The following is a 17,493-nucleotide window of genomic DNA, read 5'->3' as shown; positions in this document are numbered from 1 at the left end:
TCAGCATAAGAGGACTAAGCTAAATGTTATTGCCTTATATATTCTATGTGGAAAGTGTATTTGCTGAGATAACTGTGTCTCACTGTTGATCTGGTTGCATAGCTTTACGACCACAAGAATGATTTGCTGCCTCTGTTATATGTGTCTAATCAGGAGACAGTAGTTTCAAAGTGAAATATAGCTTGTATGAAAAGACTGATTATTCTTTGAAAATGAAGGATTTCAGGGTGCTTCTCTCTTCAGGAAATTTCTAAAATTTACTAAATTCAGAGTTAGCAGCTTCCTCTAATGCTTGTCAGTCTTCAGGGAAATATTCCTTACTTGTAGGTGGATGGCCTATTTTAAGGTAATATGATATGGTCAGGGTTTATTTGTTTTATTTGTTTATTTGGTTTTTGTTTGTGTATTTGTTTAAACAGAATTTGTTTATTCTGTTTAGAGATCCCAGAATCTTGTAGATTAAATGAAAGCTACTCTTATATTGAAACACAATATAAAATAAATAGGGGTTAATTTTGGATATACGACCCAGGATGTCTGCATTCCTGTAAGACTTGAAGACAGTGACATTTGAATATGTTTGTCTGTCTTATTTTGTTAAAGTTGGATAAATATGTCAGAAAGTAGTAATGTACTGAAGTTCCCTTCAATAACACTGTGGCTATTTGAATGATGTTTACTTGACCTTCTGGAGCACAGATTGTCTTGTAGTGATTGCTGCCTTATTTAGTTCCGTGGAGCTATGTCTTATTATTAAATAAAAATGAGCAATTTATAATGGTGGAAGGATGTAATTATTTTCCCATCCATCCTTGCAAGTATTTAGTATTATGAAGTTTGCTTCAAGGACACTTGATCTTCTTTTCTTTTTTCTTTTTTTTTCCGTTGTCCAGAAGATTTAAAAGTTGCATGTTTTCAAAGTTGCTTGATTTTGGTTTTTGATTCACTTGTATGCATGACAATCTAAACTACCTGAATTTTAATTTTCTTTAAAAATGCTATAGTTTTAACTAGAAATTCTCATACTTTGGTGGCCAAAATTCTATAACCTGCCTAACTTATGACTGCCAGTGCTGAACTCACTCACTGAAGAGCCCAACTTAGGCTTGAAATCACATTCAGTAGTTCATCTTAAGCAAGTTGCTTTTCCTATATATTGGCTAGCTACATGGACTCGAACACAGGAGTATAAGAACCACTTCCTCAGAAGTCCACTGCATGAATTACTGAGCCATCATGTCTTCCAGGTTTCCCATTGAAGCCCACCATAAGGAACTGATGAACTTCAAGGAAAGTTGGTTGTCTATAAGAGGTATTTTTCAGTGAAATCATAGCATGTCATTGTCTAAAATCCAGTGTATTGCCTGAAGGAGTGGATAACAGAGAGGTTGATTTTCAGTGTAGGTCTCATGTTGTACTGAATTCCAGTTTCATGTATCTATAAACATAAGGAACAGTTTGACTAGTGTCAGTGAGATCTTACAGTGGATGTAAAAGAATATGTGTAAGGCATTTATGATTCCATTCCCATGGACTAATTAGCGAACCTGCAAGAAAAAAAAAAGCCTTTTGGAAGGACAGGAATATTTCCATTGCAATGAAGCAAAAAGAAAAAAATCAAGATTAAGCAACTCTTTATTGAATTAGCACTCTAGTATAAGGCATAGTATTAAAATTCTAAACTCTCAGTCTGTACTTCTGCAATAGGAAGGGAAATCCCTTTTCTTCCAAAATGTGATGTCTGATACCAGACAGCATGTTGTTTAGTTTGAAGGGACAGCATCCCCTCTGTGTTTGCTGCTGCATGTCTCAGCTCCAGTATAGTAAAATCAATAGGGAAAATGTTTTGTGCTCTGAGTAGGAAATGCAGAAAGGAATGGATAACACTGCTTGCTTAAGTTCTGCAGTAGGTTTGAGGTTACTGCTTACTAGCGTATGCTTTAAATCTATTGTCCTTTCTGTTTCTTGATCTCTTTTATTCCTTTCTGATGGACTGGTCTGATGTGCTCCAGGGACAACCATCATCGAACCTATTTGTATATCTACTTGTAAAGCTCATGCTTCAAGCTCATGCACTGGAAATAAAATGTTAAAAATTAATTTAGAACTGTACTAGGAATGTTAATTCTGGCAGAAAAGAAGGAAGTAGTCGCAGAGTGGTGATGACTAGAAGGGATGCCTAGACATCATCTAGTTCAGCACCCTGGTTCAAAGCAGGATCAACTAGAGCAGATTGCTAAGGGCCATTTCACTTGTGTTTTGAGTATCTCCAAGGATGTAGACTCCATGGTCTTCTTGGGAAACCTGCTCCAGTATTTCACCCCTCTCACAGTAGAAACATTTTTTGTGAGTAGAAACTAAATGTCCTGAATTTCAGTTTGTGCCCACTGCATCTTGTCCTGTCACTTGGCACCATTAGAAGAGTCTGGCTCTATCTTAAGTCTTCCCCCAGCCCCCCCTACATTTGATGTTTATGCACATTGATGAGATGTCCCGCCTGAACCTTCTCTCTTCAAGGCTTACCAATCCCATCTCTCTCAGCCTCTCCTAGCATGACAGGGGCTTCAATCGCCTTTGTGGCCCTTTGCCAGAACTGCTCCATGGGGTTCAGATCTTTCTGGGAAGCCCAGAACTGGACTCAGGGCCCCAGATTTTCTCATCAGTGATGAGCAGTCAGGAAGGCTCCATTTCCTTGCTACCAATTCATTGCTACCAATGCTCTTCTAACGCTACCCAGGATGTTGTTGGCCTTTGATGTAAGGGCTTATTGCTGGCTTATGGTCAACTCGTGGTCCACCAGGACCTCAAGCCCTTTTCTGAAGAACTGTTATCTATTTGTCTGGCACCTGTTATGTACGGGTGCCAGGGATTATTCCTTCCCATGTGCAGGGCTTGGCATTGCCCTGTGCCCATGTGCCCCCTTCCTGAGGATCCTGTTTGCCAATTTCTCTAGCCTGCTGAGGCATCTCTAAATGGCAGCACACTGATGGTGGTGTATCATCTGTAAACATACTGAGGTTGCACTCTGTCCTATCATCCAGGTCATTAATGAAGATGTGAAAACAGTACTGGCCACAGTATGGATGTATGGGGGACACCCCTGTTGTCTGGTTTCCAGCTGGATTTTGTGCTGCTGATCACAACCATTTGAGCCTTGGAATTCAGCCAGTTTTCAATCCATCTCACTGTCAGCTCAACTATTCTATGATTCATTATTTTGGACATGAGGATGTTACAGGAGGGAAAGTTGAAATCCTAAGTCAAGGTAGACAATATGTGCTGCTCTCACCTCATTCAGGGAACCAGTCACCTCATTGTGGAATGCAGTCAGGTTGGAGCTGACTGGAACTGGCTGTGTCCAACACGGGACAGCCCTGGCCTCTCCTCACAGAGGCCACCCTTGCAGCCCCAGCTGGCAAACCATGCCATGAACACCCAGTGCAATATCTAAAAGAAATCCCTTAAATACTTCAGTATTTCTTCTCTATCTAAACCGTCATGCATTCAAATTAGCATTTTTTCCATTTGGGGTGGTAGATGCACAGTAAACCTTCCTATACACAAAGATTAAATGGTAGGTTTTGTTCTTATTCATACCAGTCTACATCCATGGGCTTCTTAGACATGTCTCACCTTGCTAGATTTAATCTTGAAGTATGACAGCTTGAGTTAGTCTTAATTTGACCTTTAATGCATGTGCAGTACCATTCTGTTCCATGGGAATGGTTGTTTAAAATACTTTGAAAAGTCTTTTTTGTTAGCAAATTAGAAGAAATAAATAAAGGAAAAGGTCTTTCAGGTCAACTGTTATCTACATCATGCAACAGTATGGACAAGAATAAGGACAACACTTGATAGCAAGGCAGGGAAAGCACACTAATAAACAGAGTACTTTAAAAAAGGTTTCTGCTATTCTATTGAGTGCTGATATTACTTATTTTCTGTATTTTGTTGTTCTAACACAAGTAACAGAGAAAAGGACATGGCAACATTTGTAATACTAGTTGCAGTAAGATAGAAGAAATAGTACCTAGTAAAAGAAAATAAAGACATTCTACTTGTCAGTCTTCCTGAAGAAGCTGGGAAATCTGAACTTCAGGTACTTCTAACTGGGATTTAATAAGTCACTGCTCCATAAAAAATTAAAACACTTGGAAATCTTTTCTTAACAGATGTTACCAGAGTAGGGAAATGGAGATAACGATGGTCAAAAGGATCTCATATGTGAACATCCCTTAATTTTTTTTCATGACAGAAAGATGGATTGTGCAAGAAATATTTCATTGTGTTTGATGGTGTCATCACAATGTCTCTGGGATAACATTTCTTCGGTTATCAGAGCTCTGCTGTTGTCTGCAAGGTGTAATTTGATTTGTGTCTACAAAATTAATCTCCTTATCGTAGTGTACTCCCCTGCTTCTGGACTGCAGTAATAGGAGTAGCTCTCATGTGATAGAATTGGATCAATTCCTGTTCACTTGACTACTGTCTTCTGAGGTCGTGGGCCTCTCTCCTGAAATCTGTACTAGAGAGCAAGTGAAAATCATCTCTTCTTATGGTGTGTCCCTATTGTGTGGCCATAGTTTAGCCTAAGTCATTGTACTAGAGTTTTTCCTTAGCTATAAAAATATCATACAGAGTACGTGCATGTTGACATGTTGTTTAATGGTTTTTCACAGTGAATTGTTAAACAGAAGGAAACAATAATCCAGAGGACTCTAAATGCTGCTTAGGAATAGAGCATTAACAAATGGAGCAGAGGATTACAAGAGAATTCACTCAAGATGTTTAACATTTTTATGTGTTTGCTTGAAGTGACTGCTGCAATATACTACTATGTACTGTAGGGAGAGTGTAACACTTGACAGGAAATATCTGCTTTAATATGCTCCAATATCAACAGGACTGTGGTAGTACGTCTCCAGACTTCAATTCTCTGGTGATATGTACCCTTAGGTGGGTATTCTTTTTCTTATGGGGAATGTGAAGGAATGTGTGCCCTGTCCAACAAAGCATTATTTTTTCATATCCTTGTATTCTGATTTATCTGATGTTTGCAGAACAGCAAAGGAAATGAAATACTGTGATGTTAGCCAAGGGGCTGCAGAATGACAATCACAAGAGCAAGTAAAAATTGTTTCTGTAGGAATTATGAAGCTGGGTATGTGTCGAAAATAGCAGTCAAGTTGGTACAGGAAAAGAGGGTTGCTGAGAGAATACTGCTGTGGCTAGCATTATCTGAGACCTTGGTTCTACAGCCAGGTAATTTCAACAGCATTTAGATACTCTGATTATATTAATTATATACTATATATGTAAAACACATATTGTATATCATTATAGTATATACTACATATTATTATACTAATTAATAGAAGGGTGAAGAAAGAAGGGCTGACTGTTCCTCTGCAAGTGGTTCCCAGGGTCTGGCACCAGCAAGGGTCGTGCTGTTGGGCATCAGTTGTCTAAACCTGCATCTCAAGCAGGGACTGCAGACCCAAGGAGACCTGCTTTTCTCAAAGCACTGGACCCTTCCTATATGCTTTTGTTGAGAGGTGTATTGTTCAGTGTAAGTGCTTCTGCTGCTTGTTCCTGTAAAGTTTAGTCTTTTCTCTGCAAACACTGGAAAAAGCTTTTGGATGAATTAATGGACAGTGCCTTTATTGCTGTTTAAGCAGTAGCAGTTAAAGAAACATATACCTCTGTCCAGGGAGAACAGCACACCACGTTCCACTTGCGCTTTTGTGATTGTTTCCTTGAATTCTTCATTTACAAATACCGCATGGATTTTTTTTGTCTGTCTTTTCTTGTGAATCCGTAGCTTATTATTTCTTTGCAACCATTGGCTTTTCTTCTGAATTATTGATCATCTGTTTTAATGAAGAAGTTTGTGCCAGAAGCAGGATAGGCGCTGTGCATTTCTTTCTCTACATAGGCATCCTTTACTGTTGAGTTGTAAGGGATTCTTTACGCTGGAAGACTTCTCCAAGTTATAAATTCATCTGGTTGATACTGCATTCACTCTGTGACTCTGATTTGTTCAAGTTACGCCAGTTGTGACCTCGCCCTTTTTATCTTCCTTCAGTAGGGTAAGTCAATCTCACTTTCTCTTATCTGGAATAGGCTTGCTGTGAATTTTTTAAGACACCTCTGTCAAACTAAATCCATGTCACGTACAAGCAGTTTTTAAATTAGATGGAGCAGAAGGACAAGTTCTGTTCTGGAATGCTACAGAAGGACAACTGCATAAAGCCTTCATGAATATAATTTAATGTGTTTGAAACATAATACAAAGTTGTTAAGCACTGTGGTGGGAAACTTTCTCAGGATTTTAAACTTTTGAAATAACATTGCAATATTAAAAATAGCAATATATGTCCTCTAGTATATCTAGTAAAGAATGGTAGTTTCTCCGTATCAGCTTTCAAATACATTATGCCCCTAAATGGTTTATTTACACAGATACGATATGTTTGAAAAGATTTGTGGATAAAAACCAACTATCATTACAAGTCATTGATGTCCATTAGCTGTGCCTCTTAGTTTTATTTCTACAATGTGCTTGTAATCTAGCTTTTTTCCCTTCATTCCTGGCTGTTTTTTTTAAGCACTGGAGGTGATTTATCATTGCAAATATTTTCAAGGATATCTTTAAGGATCTGTCTTTGTGTTCTTGGTATTTTCTTTGATGCGGATTTGATATGCTTTAGTATAGTGTGGTATATTTGGCTGTTGCCAGCCCACCGTATTCTTAGCTATCCAGTGTTTCATTATCCCAGCCTGCAGTGATGAAAATGTGCTGCCCACGGTTGGCATGGCAGGCCAAATTTTACATATATGTAGGGTCAGTGTTTATTCTTAACACTTTTCAGGACAGCAGTAGTCAGACTGTCAGATACTTTCTCAGCCAAAGATGAGAATAAACCTCTCTCAATGTATTGTGTGCTTTTAAACTTTCCAGGAGAGGATGAATTGATACTGCATCTGATGTTCTTCAGGGGTCGCATTTCATTGCTCATAAGAAAAGGACAGAAAACACGTCGGTGTCTTGTGAAATATCAGTAGAAAACTCTATGTGGTCCTATATGGAATAATGGCAAGAGAGGTTGGGCAGTCCTGTGGCTTACCTCCATTTACTTGACAAAAAAATCAGTTTTGGGTCTGAGAGGGATTCACTGTCCCATTGTGAGTCTGCAGGCAACTGATCCCTATTAAGAATGGCAGGCTGCAGAGCAGCCTTGCACAGCGTACAACTCTTATTTGTAGTTAGCTGCATGCTGCCCTGTGCCAGGAGTGGACAGCTATGGCTGCCTAGCCTAAAATGAGCAGGTTCATCAGTTGTGCAACTTGAAGCTTTCAGCACTGAGTGCGGAGAGGTGCATTGAAAGCTCTCTTGATTTAAAAGGAAAAGATGAGTTGAAAACTATGAAGTGCTCTGTTTCCAGCTTAAGCTTTGGCTGTAAGTGAGGTCATTTTGTCCACCAAAGTTAGAGAAAATGAGATTTAGTCCTTGGTGGGACATAAATATATCTTGTAAACTTGATTGACTTATTAAGAAATAGATTTATTTGCAGTTCTCACAAATAAACATACTTTTGTCAGTGCTTAAAATGCCATGTGTGAAAAAAACACCTGAGAAAAGCTTTTTGCAAAACATTCTGAGCCAGCCTTGCACTGTGCAATACACAGGTGCTGGATAACAGAAAGTCCACAGCTTTCTCAGTGCTGCACTGTCTTATACCTCAGAAGTATACAGCTATGAATAAACAACAGGAATTCCTACAAATGTCCTGATAAAAAAGTCCAAAAGCGTGAGGAAGCTTGCAGTAGTGAATTGCAGAAGACTTTGCAACTACTCAATGGAAGTTTGAAATAAAGGCCCCTTGTTTTTCAAAGGCTTATGCAGTCTTATTTTTTGCTTCAACCTAGAAAAGCTCCCATGTGGATTTGCGTGTCTGAACATGTTTTGCTTGTGCTGGACAGCACAGCTGGTGTCAGCTCAAGCGCAACCTCTCCCATCAAAGGATTTTTCTGTAAGTGGGTGACCTTCATGGAGAAGGCTTCCTCTGATTCCAAAGAAGACATCTCTGGCATAGAATTTCAAAACAGTGTGTTTAAATTTCTACATCTTATGTATATTAAAGTACAGTCTTCTGCTACGTTACTTATATTGTTTACAAATTAAGAAGACAGGAAACGGTTCTTTACATTCTGGATGCTTTGAAGATGATCTCTGACAGAGCCAGGATACTTAATATTATTTGAAGAAATTTGAGAGTTCTGTTAGAACAGTTCTTACTTTAAGTCATATTAACGTGAATTGTCAGATTAATTTTGCAGGAGAAGAAACATTGTCTTCTGTTTTCTTTTATGGGGAAATGAAAGAGACCCAGGATCTTTCCAATCTCAACCATTCTGTGGTTCTGTAGTAGCAGTCTGCTTCTGTAGCATATTATATCTTTGTTTTAATTTTCTTTGTTTCTATGAACAGTATCATAAAGCTGTGAAACTGCTTTCTTTCTTTCCCTTCATAGCCAAGTATCGCAACCACAAAAAACACTTACTAATTCTCACTCTCTGAAATCCACAGACCAGTTTGCAAGAGAGAAAAGGCAGAACTAGCGTAAAGAAGGAAATCAGAAATCCAGTTTTCTGTCAAGGAGGAGTTAACTCACTCTATAGGCATATGAATGCTGAAATAGTATTGAAAAGTGATTCTTGTGTCTCAGCCAGGAAGGGCATGAATAACCTTAGGGATTACTGCAGTGCATCTGGAGAGCATGGCCACATGCTTGCCAGATGGTTGGACTTTTCTTCATTAGTATTATGAACTCTGCAATCAGACCTCAGATAGTGTGTGGATCTACAGTACATATGTGTGCAATTTGTCACTGGAGCAGGCTCCCCAGGGAAGTGATCACGGCACCAAGCCTGTCAGAGTTCAAGGAGTGTCTGGATGATGCTGTTAGTCATATGGTTTAGTTTTAGGTAGTCCTGCAAGGAGCAAGGAGTTGGACTCAATGATCCTTATGAGTCCCTTCCAACTTGAAATATTCCGTGATTCTAATTTCACCTCACAGGGACTCTGAGCACCGTGCCAGCTGGTTTTATTATGTGAAAGACAACATTCTGTTGGGGTGTGTTGCTGCCAAAGCACATCTCTCTTTCCTTGTGTACTCATAGAAACGCTTGTGTTTGCTTGTTGTCTTTAGCAGAGCAGCTTTTGTCTCTCACTTTGTCCTTACTTTTAGCACTGCCATATCTAGGTACTGTGTATGTGAACAGCTGTTTCTAATAATTCTGTTAGAGCTCGTGTGAAAGGAACATGAAGTTTTCACAAGGAAGGGAGTCACAGGCACTCTGTCCTAAAGGTTATGCTTCCTTTGGGAGCTGACTCTTGAAACATTTACAAAAGAGGGCGCGAAGTTATGCATTTTGGATTTGAATCTCAAACTGATGACTAAAGCAACATGAGAACAGCATTTGGCGTGGAACATTATGATGAGTACACCTGTTAGCATCCCACACACTGGAGAAAACAAACCCATAATAAGAAAGGGTTACACAGACCATATCTTGTGCAGAGCTTTCCAATACATTTGTAACCAAGAGAAACAGTTGAAAACAATGTCAGTTACTGGAATACTTTTTGTTAGAAGTTTTGAAACTTGTAAGTTTGGGTTCCTTGAAAAGTACAGTTCAAAGGTGGTGGTGGCATTTGCATATTATGCATGGGGCATGTGTGTGTTATATATATTAAACAGAAGGAAAGTAATTTAACATGTATTTCACACATGTATTTCACACAGCTTGCAACTGTGATGCATGAATAGTTTTTTACCCTATCTGATTTGGCTGGGAGACCAGTGAGAATTTTCATGTTTTCATCACTTATATCAATTATATCACTCATTTGAGTTTCTGAGAAAAACTGTGGACTTCTTGTTGATGTAACTCAGGGTTTTGCTGTCCAAGTAGTGTTTATTACCACTAAAACAACATCATGCCAAAATGTTACAGTGTGGGCTAAGCCACAGACTATAGATTTCCTTTAAGGATTTCTCTTTTTTGTATGTTTCATTTGGTAGTATGGATCTCAGGTGTGGTATGTGTAGGACTACTGCACCATTGGAACCTGTGCTCTGTCTGTATGTGCTCTAGGAGGGATTTAGTTCCATTTCTAACTACCAAAGTTCAGCAATATTTTCCTGGTACTCCAGTAGGTCCTGTATTGAAATGTCATGAACATTACTGATCATTATAGGTAGCCCAGGTTAAGAAACTTCCATAATCACTGTAACTCTTACTGTTGAAGGCATTTTCAGTGCCCTGACTGTTATTTGCTCCTTGTTTTCATTTTCTTAAAATTTCTCACATTTCCTTTCAACTTTTAACGTGTACTTTTCATCTATGGAGAGTGAGAGAGCAACCCCACGCTTTGGCTATTTCCCACCACCAAGCACTGCAATACTGTGGCAAAATTTTCTTCCCCCCTGCCCAAGACTGACAGAACTGAACTGTGTCTGTAGTTGGGGTCCCAGGTGGCATGCTAAAGGTGCCACTCCCCATCTGTTTTTCTGCAGTAACTCTTATTGTTCCTCTGACAGGTAGAGTCACAGCATGCTATAAGTCTCCTGTAGTGTGCTAGAGAGATTCCTTACTTTACGTCAATTTGCAGGCCTTACAGAATCTTTTTGTCATCCCAGAAAGGAATAATGTAGATATAGCAAATGTCTCCATACACTTACTGTTGGCTTGCGTTAGGAAATTAGCTTAGTCATATATCTGTTTGTAAATTGGGGAATTAAATTCTTCAGTAGCTCTTTGTGCTGAGGTAGTCTGCTGGGTTGTTTTACCTCTGTGATCATCCAGTATCAGTATCTTTCTCCACATGTGAAGATTTCCTAGGGAGCACTGGGTGTGATGCGATCCAAGGATAGCTCCTTTGTGGGCCAGACAGCATTTTTTGTCAGCCCTGATGCACTGGTCCACACCAGCTCTTGGTTCTTGAGCCTCCTAGAATCAAGAGCTAAACACCCCTCCTAGTTACCTGAATCTTGCTTAGTTCTTCAGAAACACAAGGAATTGTGGTCTACCTAAAATCATATGAGTCCGTATGTTCTCAAGAGGCCTACTGTGAGCTCACAGGTCTATAAGATTACTTCCTCGTGTTCAAATCAATCAGGTCCCCATCAGGTACACCTAAAGCTCTCTTAGCTTCTTTTCGTCAGAACTCTGTACAAACAGGGTTTCTTTTGCTCTTTCTCCTGTAATTTAGGAACCCTTAAGAGGCCTGATTCATGCTTGCCTTTGCCAATTCTAGGATCTAACTGACGTAGTTACCAGTCTGTCAGCTGCGTGCTCCCCATCCAGTTTAAATGCTCCTTTGCAAAAATTGTCTTTCTGGTAGGTATCAACCGGCATAATTAGAGAATGAAATTAGGTTCTTGTAACTCACTGGAATAAAGTATTGGTAGAATATCCTACTGAGTTTACTGTAATAATGTCTACCTGCAGCATAAAGTAACCCAGCAGACTCTTTTCTATCCTTACAGCCACAAACACGGGATAAATCAAGCTCTACATGTCATACGCTTTCAGAGTGCTTTTTTATTTGTACCAGATAAATCGATTATTTGTGGAAAGCCTGGCAATATCTTTTTGGAAATTCTTCAGATGGATCATTCAACACATTAAAAGTTTGTTACTATAATGAATGGATGAGAGTCTTGGCAATGCTCTAGCATGCATAAGAGTATTCCCATACCTGAGACAAAATGGGCAAGGAGACTACTGAATTCCTCCTGTGCCTGTTGCTCATACCTCAATTTAAGGAGAGCTGTTTACACACTTTATTTAACCAGCTGTCTTTAGGATCTTTCAAACATCACTCTGTGACTGGGGAGGCTGCAGGGAAGTCACCGTGAGTGAGCTGAATCCATATGGGCAGACTCAGAGAAGAAAAAGAACTTCTTAACATTCAGTAGCTTTGTTTAGAAGGTTTAAGAAAACCTCTGTGTGGATCTGATAACTGTCTGTCCTCCCATGAGCTTTTGAGTCTGTCTCAACTACAATTCATTTGTAAGTGAGGACTGATAGCTGGTCAAGCTAATCCGTTTGATGGGCCTTGAGTACAAGGTTGAATAAAGTCATGAAAAGGACAGAATTTTCATATTACTACTTCTGGTTAAAGTTAAAGGAGCATCTGCAGAGGCTAGGCAGGAGGAACACATGCAATTTGTAGTCTCAGCACAGACAAACATCTCAGCTAGCTTTAGTTACACTGAAGAACTACTTGGCTTCTTTATAGGGTGTGTCTGCAACATCCTGTTTTTCTATATAGATGTACACAATGAGGAGAAATTAGAAGCAAGAGGATGCACACATCCATTTTTGCACATTGAAATTACTTCTTCCCTCCCTTTAAAATAATAAACCTTCCAACTTATCTTTATTTACACAGACCTATCCACCTTGGCATCAAGTTTTTTTCTCTTCATAAGAAACAGTATTTGTGTCTGCGGGGTACTGAATTTGTTAGATTTCTTGGAAACAGGTATTACAGTGCACATTCTTGCTTTATAATGGGTGCATAATACTCAGTAAAGCAAAATAACTGACTTTTACCTCTTGGCACCAGTTCAGCCAAACATTTAAGCACACTTAACTTCTGAACTCATGAGAACTCCCAGAGATCTGAATAGAAATTTGAAAGCCTTTTGTATTAGTTTCTTTCAAAATAATGAATGTAGAATATAGAAAGAAGAAATTTTGCACAAAAGTACTAGTTTTTCTGTTACTTCAGTGTTTTATCTTTCCCCCCCATTTTATTATGTACTGCCCTCATTAGTTTTTGACTCTGTGCCCTTGTATAAAACACTTGTTGTCCTGTAAAGGAGAAATTAAAGTTGTACTGTGACTGAGTCAGCTTTCCCTAGCATGAACCTCCTAGGTTGCTTTTCTTCATAAATCTCAGTGTGGGCGGCATGCTGGAGCAGGGCAGGAAAGAGATAAGACATGGAAGTGGAAGAGGTAGGAGGAACACAACTTACAAGACTGGGTTGCATGTCACCAGACAGTACTGCAGTTTGAAATTGTATAAAGCTGGTGAACATTCTGGACACTGTTGCAGGTAAGGAAAGCACACTGCAGTAGTTCTGCAAAGCCTGGATCATGCGTACTACGCACAGTGCAGTGTTTTTCATGGAAGCCAGGATAAACCCATATGCCTGTGTGGTACAGTACAGAACAGTACACAGGTACCATCGAGTCCCACTGCCCATGAGTTTGTGCTAGCAAAGCACCAAACCCGGCTTGTGAAAGAGACCAAAAAGCGGTGGCACAGTGCCATACCGGTGGGACTGGGCTGCTTCCTGCTCTACAGAAAGCTTCTTTGCCATGAGGTCATAGATCCCCTAATGCTGCTCAGTTGCACAATGTGGTGCGTGTTTTACCATCACTTGCACCTTTGGAGCTGCCTGGGGTTGGTTAGTGGCCAGCAGGACTTAAGTCACTCTAGTCCTCTCCTCTCACAGAAATATGGGCTATGAGTTTGGTGGAGCTGCACCTGAGCAATGCTGCAGACTTGTTCATGGTCTCCTTTCTTGGTTCTTATACAATCAGGCCTGTGTTTTCCCTCCCATGCAGCAGGAAAGGACACTACTATAAATACTGTACTTAGAATAAACTCTTGCTCTTAGCGAACTCAGTCCAGATACAGGCATTCAGGTTGGCAGTGTGAGTTAGTTTTAAATACAGTGGATTCATTCTGACGAGATCATTTAATGAGAGAGAAAGAAAAGTGTTGCTCATGTGAGGAGTTCAAATGGGTAAAATTATTAGTAGTTTGGAAACAGAATTTTACACTCAACTAATTCCTAGTAAAAAGTAACTGAGAAACATTTTTAGCAGTTAGATGTGAATGCACATAATACTTGATTCCACTACCTGTAATAAGAGCACAAATACTTTTTCTGGAATTAAAGGTTTCTCATTATGATTAAATGATTTTTTTCTGTTAAAAAAAGGCAGGAAGATTTTTTTTTCTCCTACAGGAGAATGCCCATGTTAAAGGCAATGTCCAGAAAGTGCTTTTTAGTAGTTCTACTCATAGCAAACACTGAGTCAGTATTTATTGAATTCCATTTTGTTACTATTTTGCGAAAGTCAAGCACCTAGCAGTTGTATCCATTTTTGATTCCTTTCTGAACATCTGCTCCATGCTGAAATCTGTCAAACTGCTGAGACTTTTTAAAAGCTGACAGAGGGGATTTCATTTTTTTTTTCTAGAGACTGCAAAGAATCGCATGTTTTGTAGACTGAGCTCCAGTGGTTTCATGCTGACAGCACCATTCATACCATGACAGTCTGGCTGAGCAGAAACAGATGTCATGGGCTCACTGGCCAGTTTCCTGTCTCAGGGAGAGGTTTCTGATAAGGTCCAGTTTTTCATATTGGTATTTCTTTAAGGCTGTATTCCATTGAAGAGAAGGAAAGCTCAATTAAATTGAATTAAGCACTTAGCTCTTCAGAGAACTTTTTTCTCCCATGGAGCCTCATTGCTAGGTCTCTGTGTTACCATCCAGACTTCAGAGCGGAGTTTATAAGCTAAAGCTGTACTCAAAGCCTTAGAACCTAAGCCTGTGTGTGGGGTCACCTCCAGTGCAACTTCTTAACAGTCATTTTACTTCTCAAAAGAAGATTCTTTAATACCTCATAGTGCACACACATTTGGGATGGCTGTGGTAATACATCTGTAACTGGCATGCTATTGGTGGTTTTAACAGTGGCAGTGATTTTGTATCTTGATCACTACAACAATAACCTACTTGCAGCACCTGCAAATATGGGGTGAAAAATTCCAGCTTTGCATGCTACCTACTTTGTGTATTTGTTAAAGGTGCATTTACTGTCCTTGTTCACCAGTGAATTCTGCATCAGTGCAGTTCACTCAATGGTGAATTAGACTAGGCTAAAGTGCAGTGTCCACGGAAAGTGTCCTTACACCTTCTGCCCGTAGTGGACAGGATTATCACATTAGTTTTGAAGGCAAAGGCAGACTCAGCAAGGAGCCGTGCTGGCTATTTTTGCTTTGACTGCTGACTCCCTCAAGAGCAGGGAGGAGGCAGAGGCGTCTGCAGCCCTTTCTCAGAGAGCTGGAGCAGAGCTGGGCTGCAGCTGTTGGTCTGCTCACAAGTGCACGTCAGCTCTGCGCTGCTCCCCTGGCTCTCTAGCTGGCTGTGGAGATACACACGTGAATTTACTTTTACCCCTGCGACTGCTGAATCAGTTGCCTGTTGGGGCTGGGGCACAGATTAGTCTACCATCGTTCTGTAAGTACTTTAAAAAGTGCTGCCTTTTAGGTATGTTGCACAAGGTGCTTGTAACATTTGACAGAGGCATTGCAAAGCCTGTGTGCAGGTAAATGCCTCTGTATGGAACATGGAGCTGTGTGTTTGCACCGTGGCCTACAGGTGGCAAGGAGGAGTGTAAATTACAGGGCAGCACTGTATCTGTGTTCCAGAGCCAGAGTTCCCCAGTGAGTGTTGTGACTGCCCTTGAGATGGCGAGAGCCTTTACAAGTCTGCTCCTACAGGAGTTAGAAGAAATCCAGTGAACTTGAAGGGCCTGAAGGGAGATACAAAGTTCTTAAATAGTTTGTGTTAGGAATTTAAAGCTAAAGGGCTGACCTTCTGCACAATAGTTCACGTCCTCAGAGTATAGTGGTGATTGTGCTGAACTTGTCTGTGTTCCATGTAGCTCAAATAAGTTTCTAGAATATATGGTTGCCGTGTGTTACAAGGCATGAGCAAGGTATGTTGTGTTTATAGGAACTCGACTTTCAGCTGGGGTAATTTTTAGTTCTTGCTGTTGACAGATGTCAAACATGGGGAAAGGCCAATGTGAGACCAGGAGGCAGGAGAGAATATTGGAACAGTTAGTTGGCACTGCAGTTGTCGCATGGATGCCAGGAGGTTCCATTGATAGAAAGGGAATTTGAATTGTCCTGCATAGAACTTAACAAGGAGACGATTTCCATAACCATCCTCAGAACTATTGCCAGCCAAAAAGTCCACCTGAAGTTACCAGTTTTTCATACAGCAGCTACCCCTGAGCACCAGACCTTGATTCAGTGTACCTTTAGTCTGCCTGCAGAACCATTTTAGAGTTAAAACTTTGCAGCGGTGGAGAGGAAACAAAACCAAAGAAGCCAAATGTTTTTAGAGTCTTTGCAGCTAAAGTGTCTTCAGATGCTTTTTTGTGTATTGGTTTCTGTTACTATGATCTTTTTTCTGTCGGATGTAGCATACTAGAAAGCAGAAAGAAAAGGAACTTGTTGTCTAGTAACTGTTTTTTTCCTGCCCTGTGCTCCTGACAGCCTCTCTGCTAGCCATGCCAATTTACATCTTATCTTAGATAAATGTCCTGGCTATCTGTGTTGTGTGTGAGGGCTAAGCATTCCACTGCTTTTTGCTTAATAAATTAAAGATGAGGAAGGAGTAACACTGTAATACTTGACCGTATAAGGGTGGTGACGGCTGTTTTAGTTCTGCTCCTTGCACAATATGCAGTTGAAGCCTTTTAAGGGAAGGTGGTGCAGACAGAGTGAAAACATCCAGAAGCAGAACATTCATTTCACATTATAGTTGGTGCCAGTGCTGGTGCTCTCATTGCTACTGCTGTGAATTTCTCACAGGCTGTTGGAGTTTCGTAGTTAAAAAGGAAAGAGTTACAGATGAGACTGAAGAAAAAAGTTAAAACCATTTAGTTCATGGCTCCTGTATCTTGATAAATAATCAGAATGAAGAGGGAACTGACCAAATGTGAGCTGAATTAAACTTCTAAAGTTGAGAAATGGAGCAAAAAAGAGCCCTTCAGCATCAAGAAGAGACCACAGAGAGAAGTGGAAACATACAGTGAGAAAAGGATAGGGACTTATTGGCTAAAAAGGCAACGAATAGTATGTCTAAATTTTAAACAGGCACACAGTGTTGGCAGGATAATTTTGTTTGATTGACTGATCTGTTCTCAAAAGTCATAAAAGTTTAACTGGGCACAAGAGAGTTAGCTTGCTGCTGCCCATGTGTTGTATCTGAATGATGTGTATTCATCAGAACTTTGTGGCATTGTAGAGAACAGGTTGGATCAAACTTCCCTCTGACTTCTGCTAACGTTAAGTCAGGGTAATTCTGCTGATGTCAGTGGTGTTTTGCTAGTGCAAAACCACAGTGACTGGGAGACACCCTCAAGGACCACTTTGCTTTATTAGTCCATCTGTGAAATATAGTCTTTGTCTCCACTGGGTGGAAAATTGAAGGAAAGATATCACGAAGTTATTCCTTTAACCCTTTTAAATAAAATAACCTTTCCCCCTGCTTTTCCCCGCCTCTGTGATGGAAACTTATCTTTTTATGCAGTTTAAGCAGGGTAATATTTTTATTGAAATGACAGGGAAAATCATCTGAGCTATCAGAAGTCCTGTACCTTCTGCTT

General features: G+C 40.0%; 1 protein-coding gene across 1 annotated transcript in view; it reads left to right on the top strand.

The window, feature by feature from the left end:
* The window catches only part of PGM5 (phosphoglucomutase 5), a 71,870-nt gene that overhangs the window by 16,933 nt on the left and 37,444 nt on the right, over positions 1–17,493 (top strand). The gene's annotated exons all lie outside the window — the stretch shown is intronic.

The sequence above is a fragment of the Streptopelia decaocto genome (assembly GCF_964273445.1).
Source record: "Streptopelia decaocto genome assembly, chromosome: Z".
Classification (NCBI taxonomy): domain Eukaryota; kingdom Metazoa; phylum Chordata; class Aves; order Columbiformes; family Columbidae; genus Streptopelia; species Streptopelia decaocto.
This window is presented reverse-complemented; position numbering and strand designations above follow the sequence as displayed.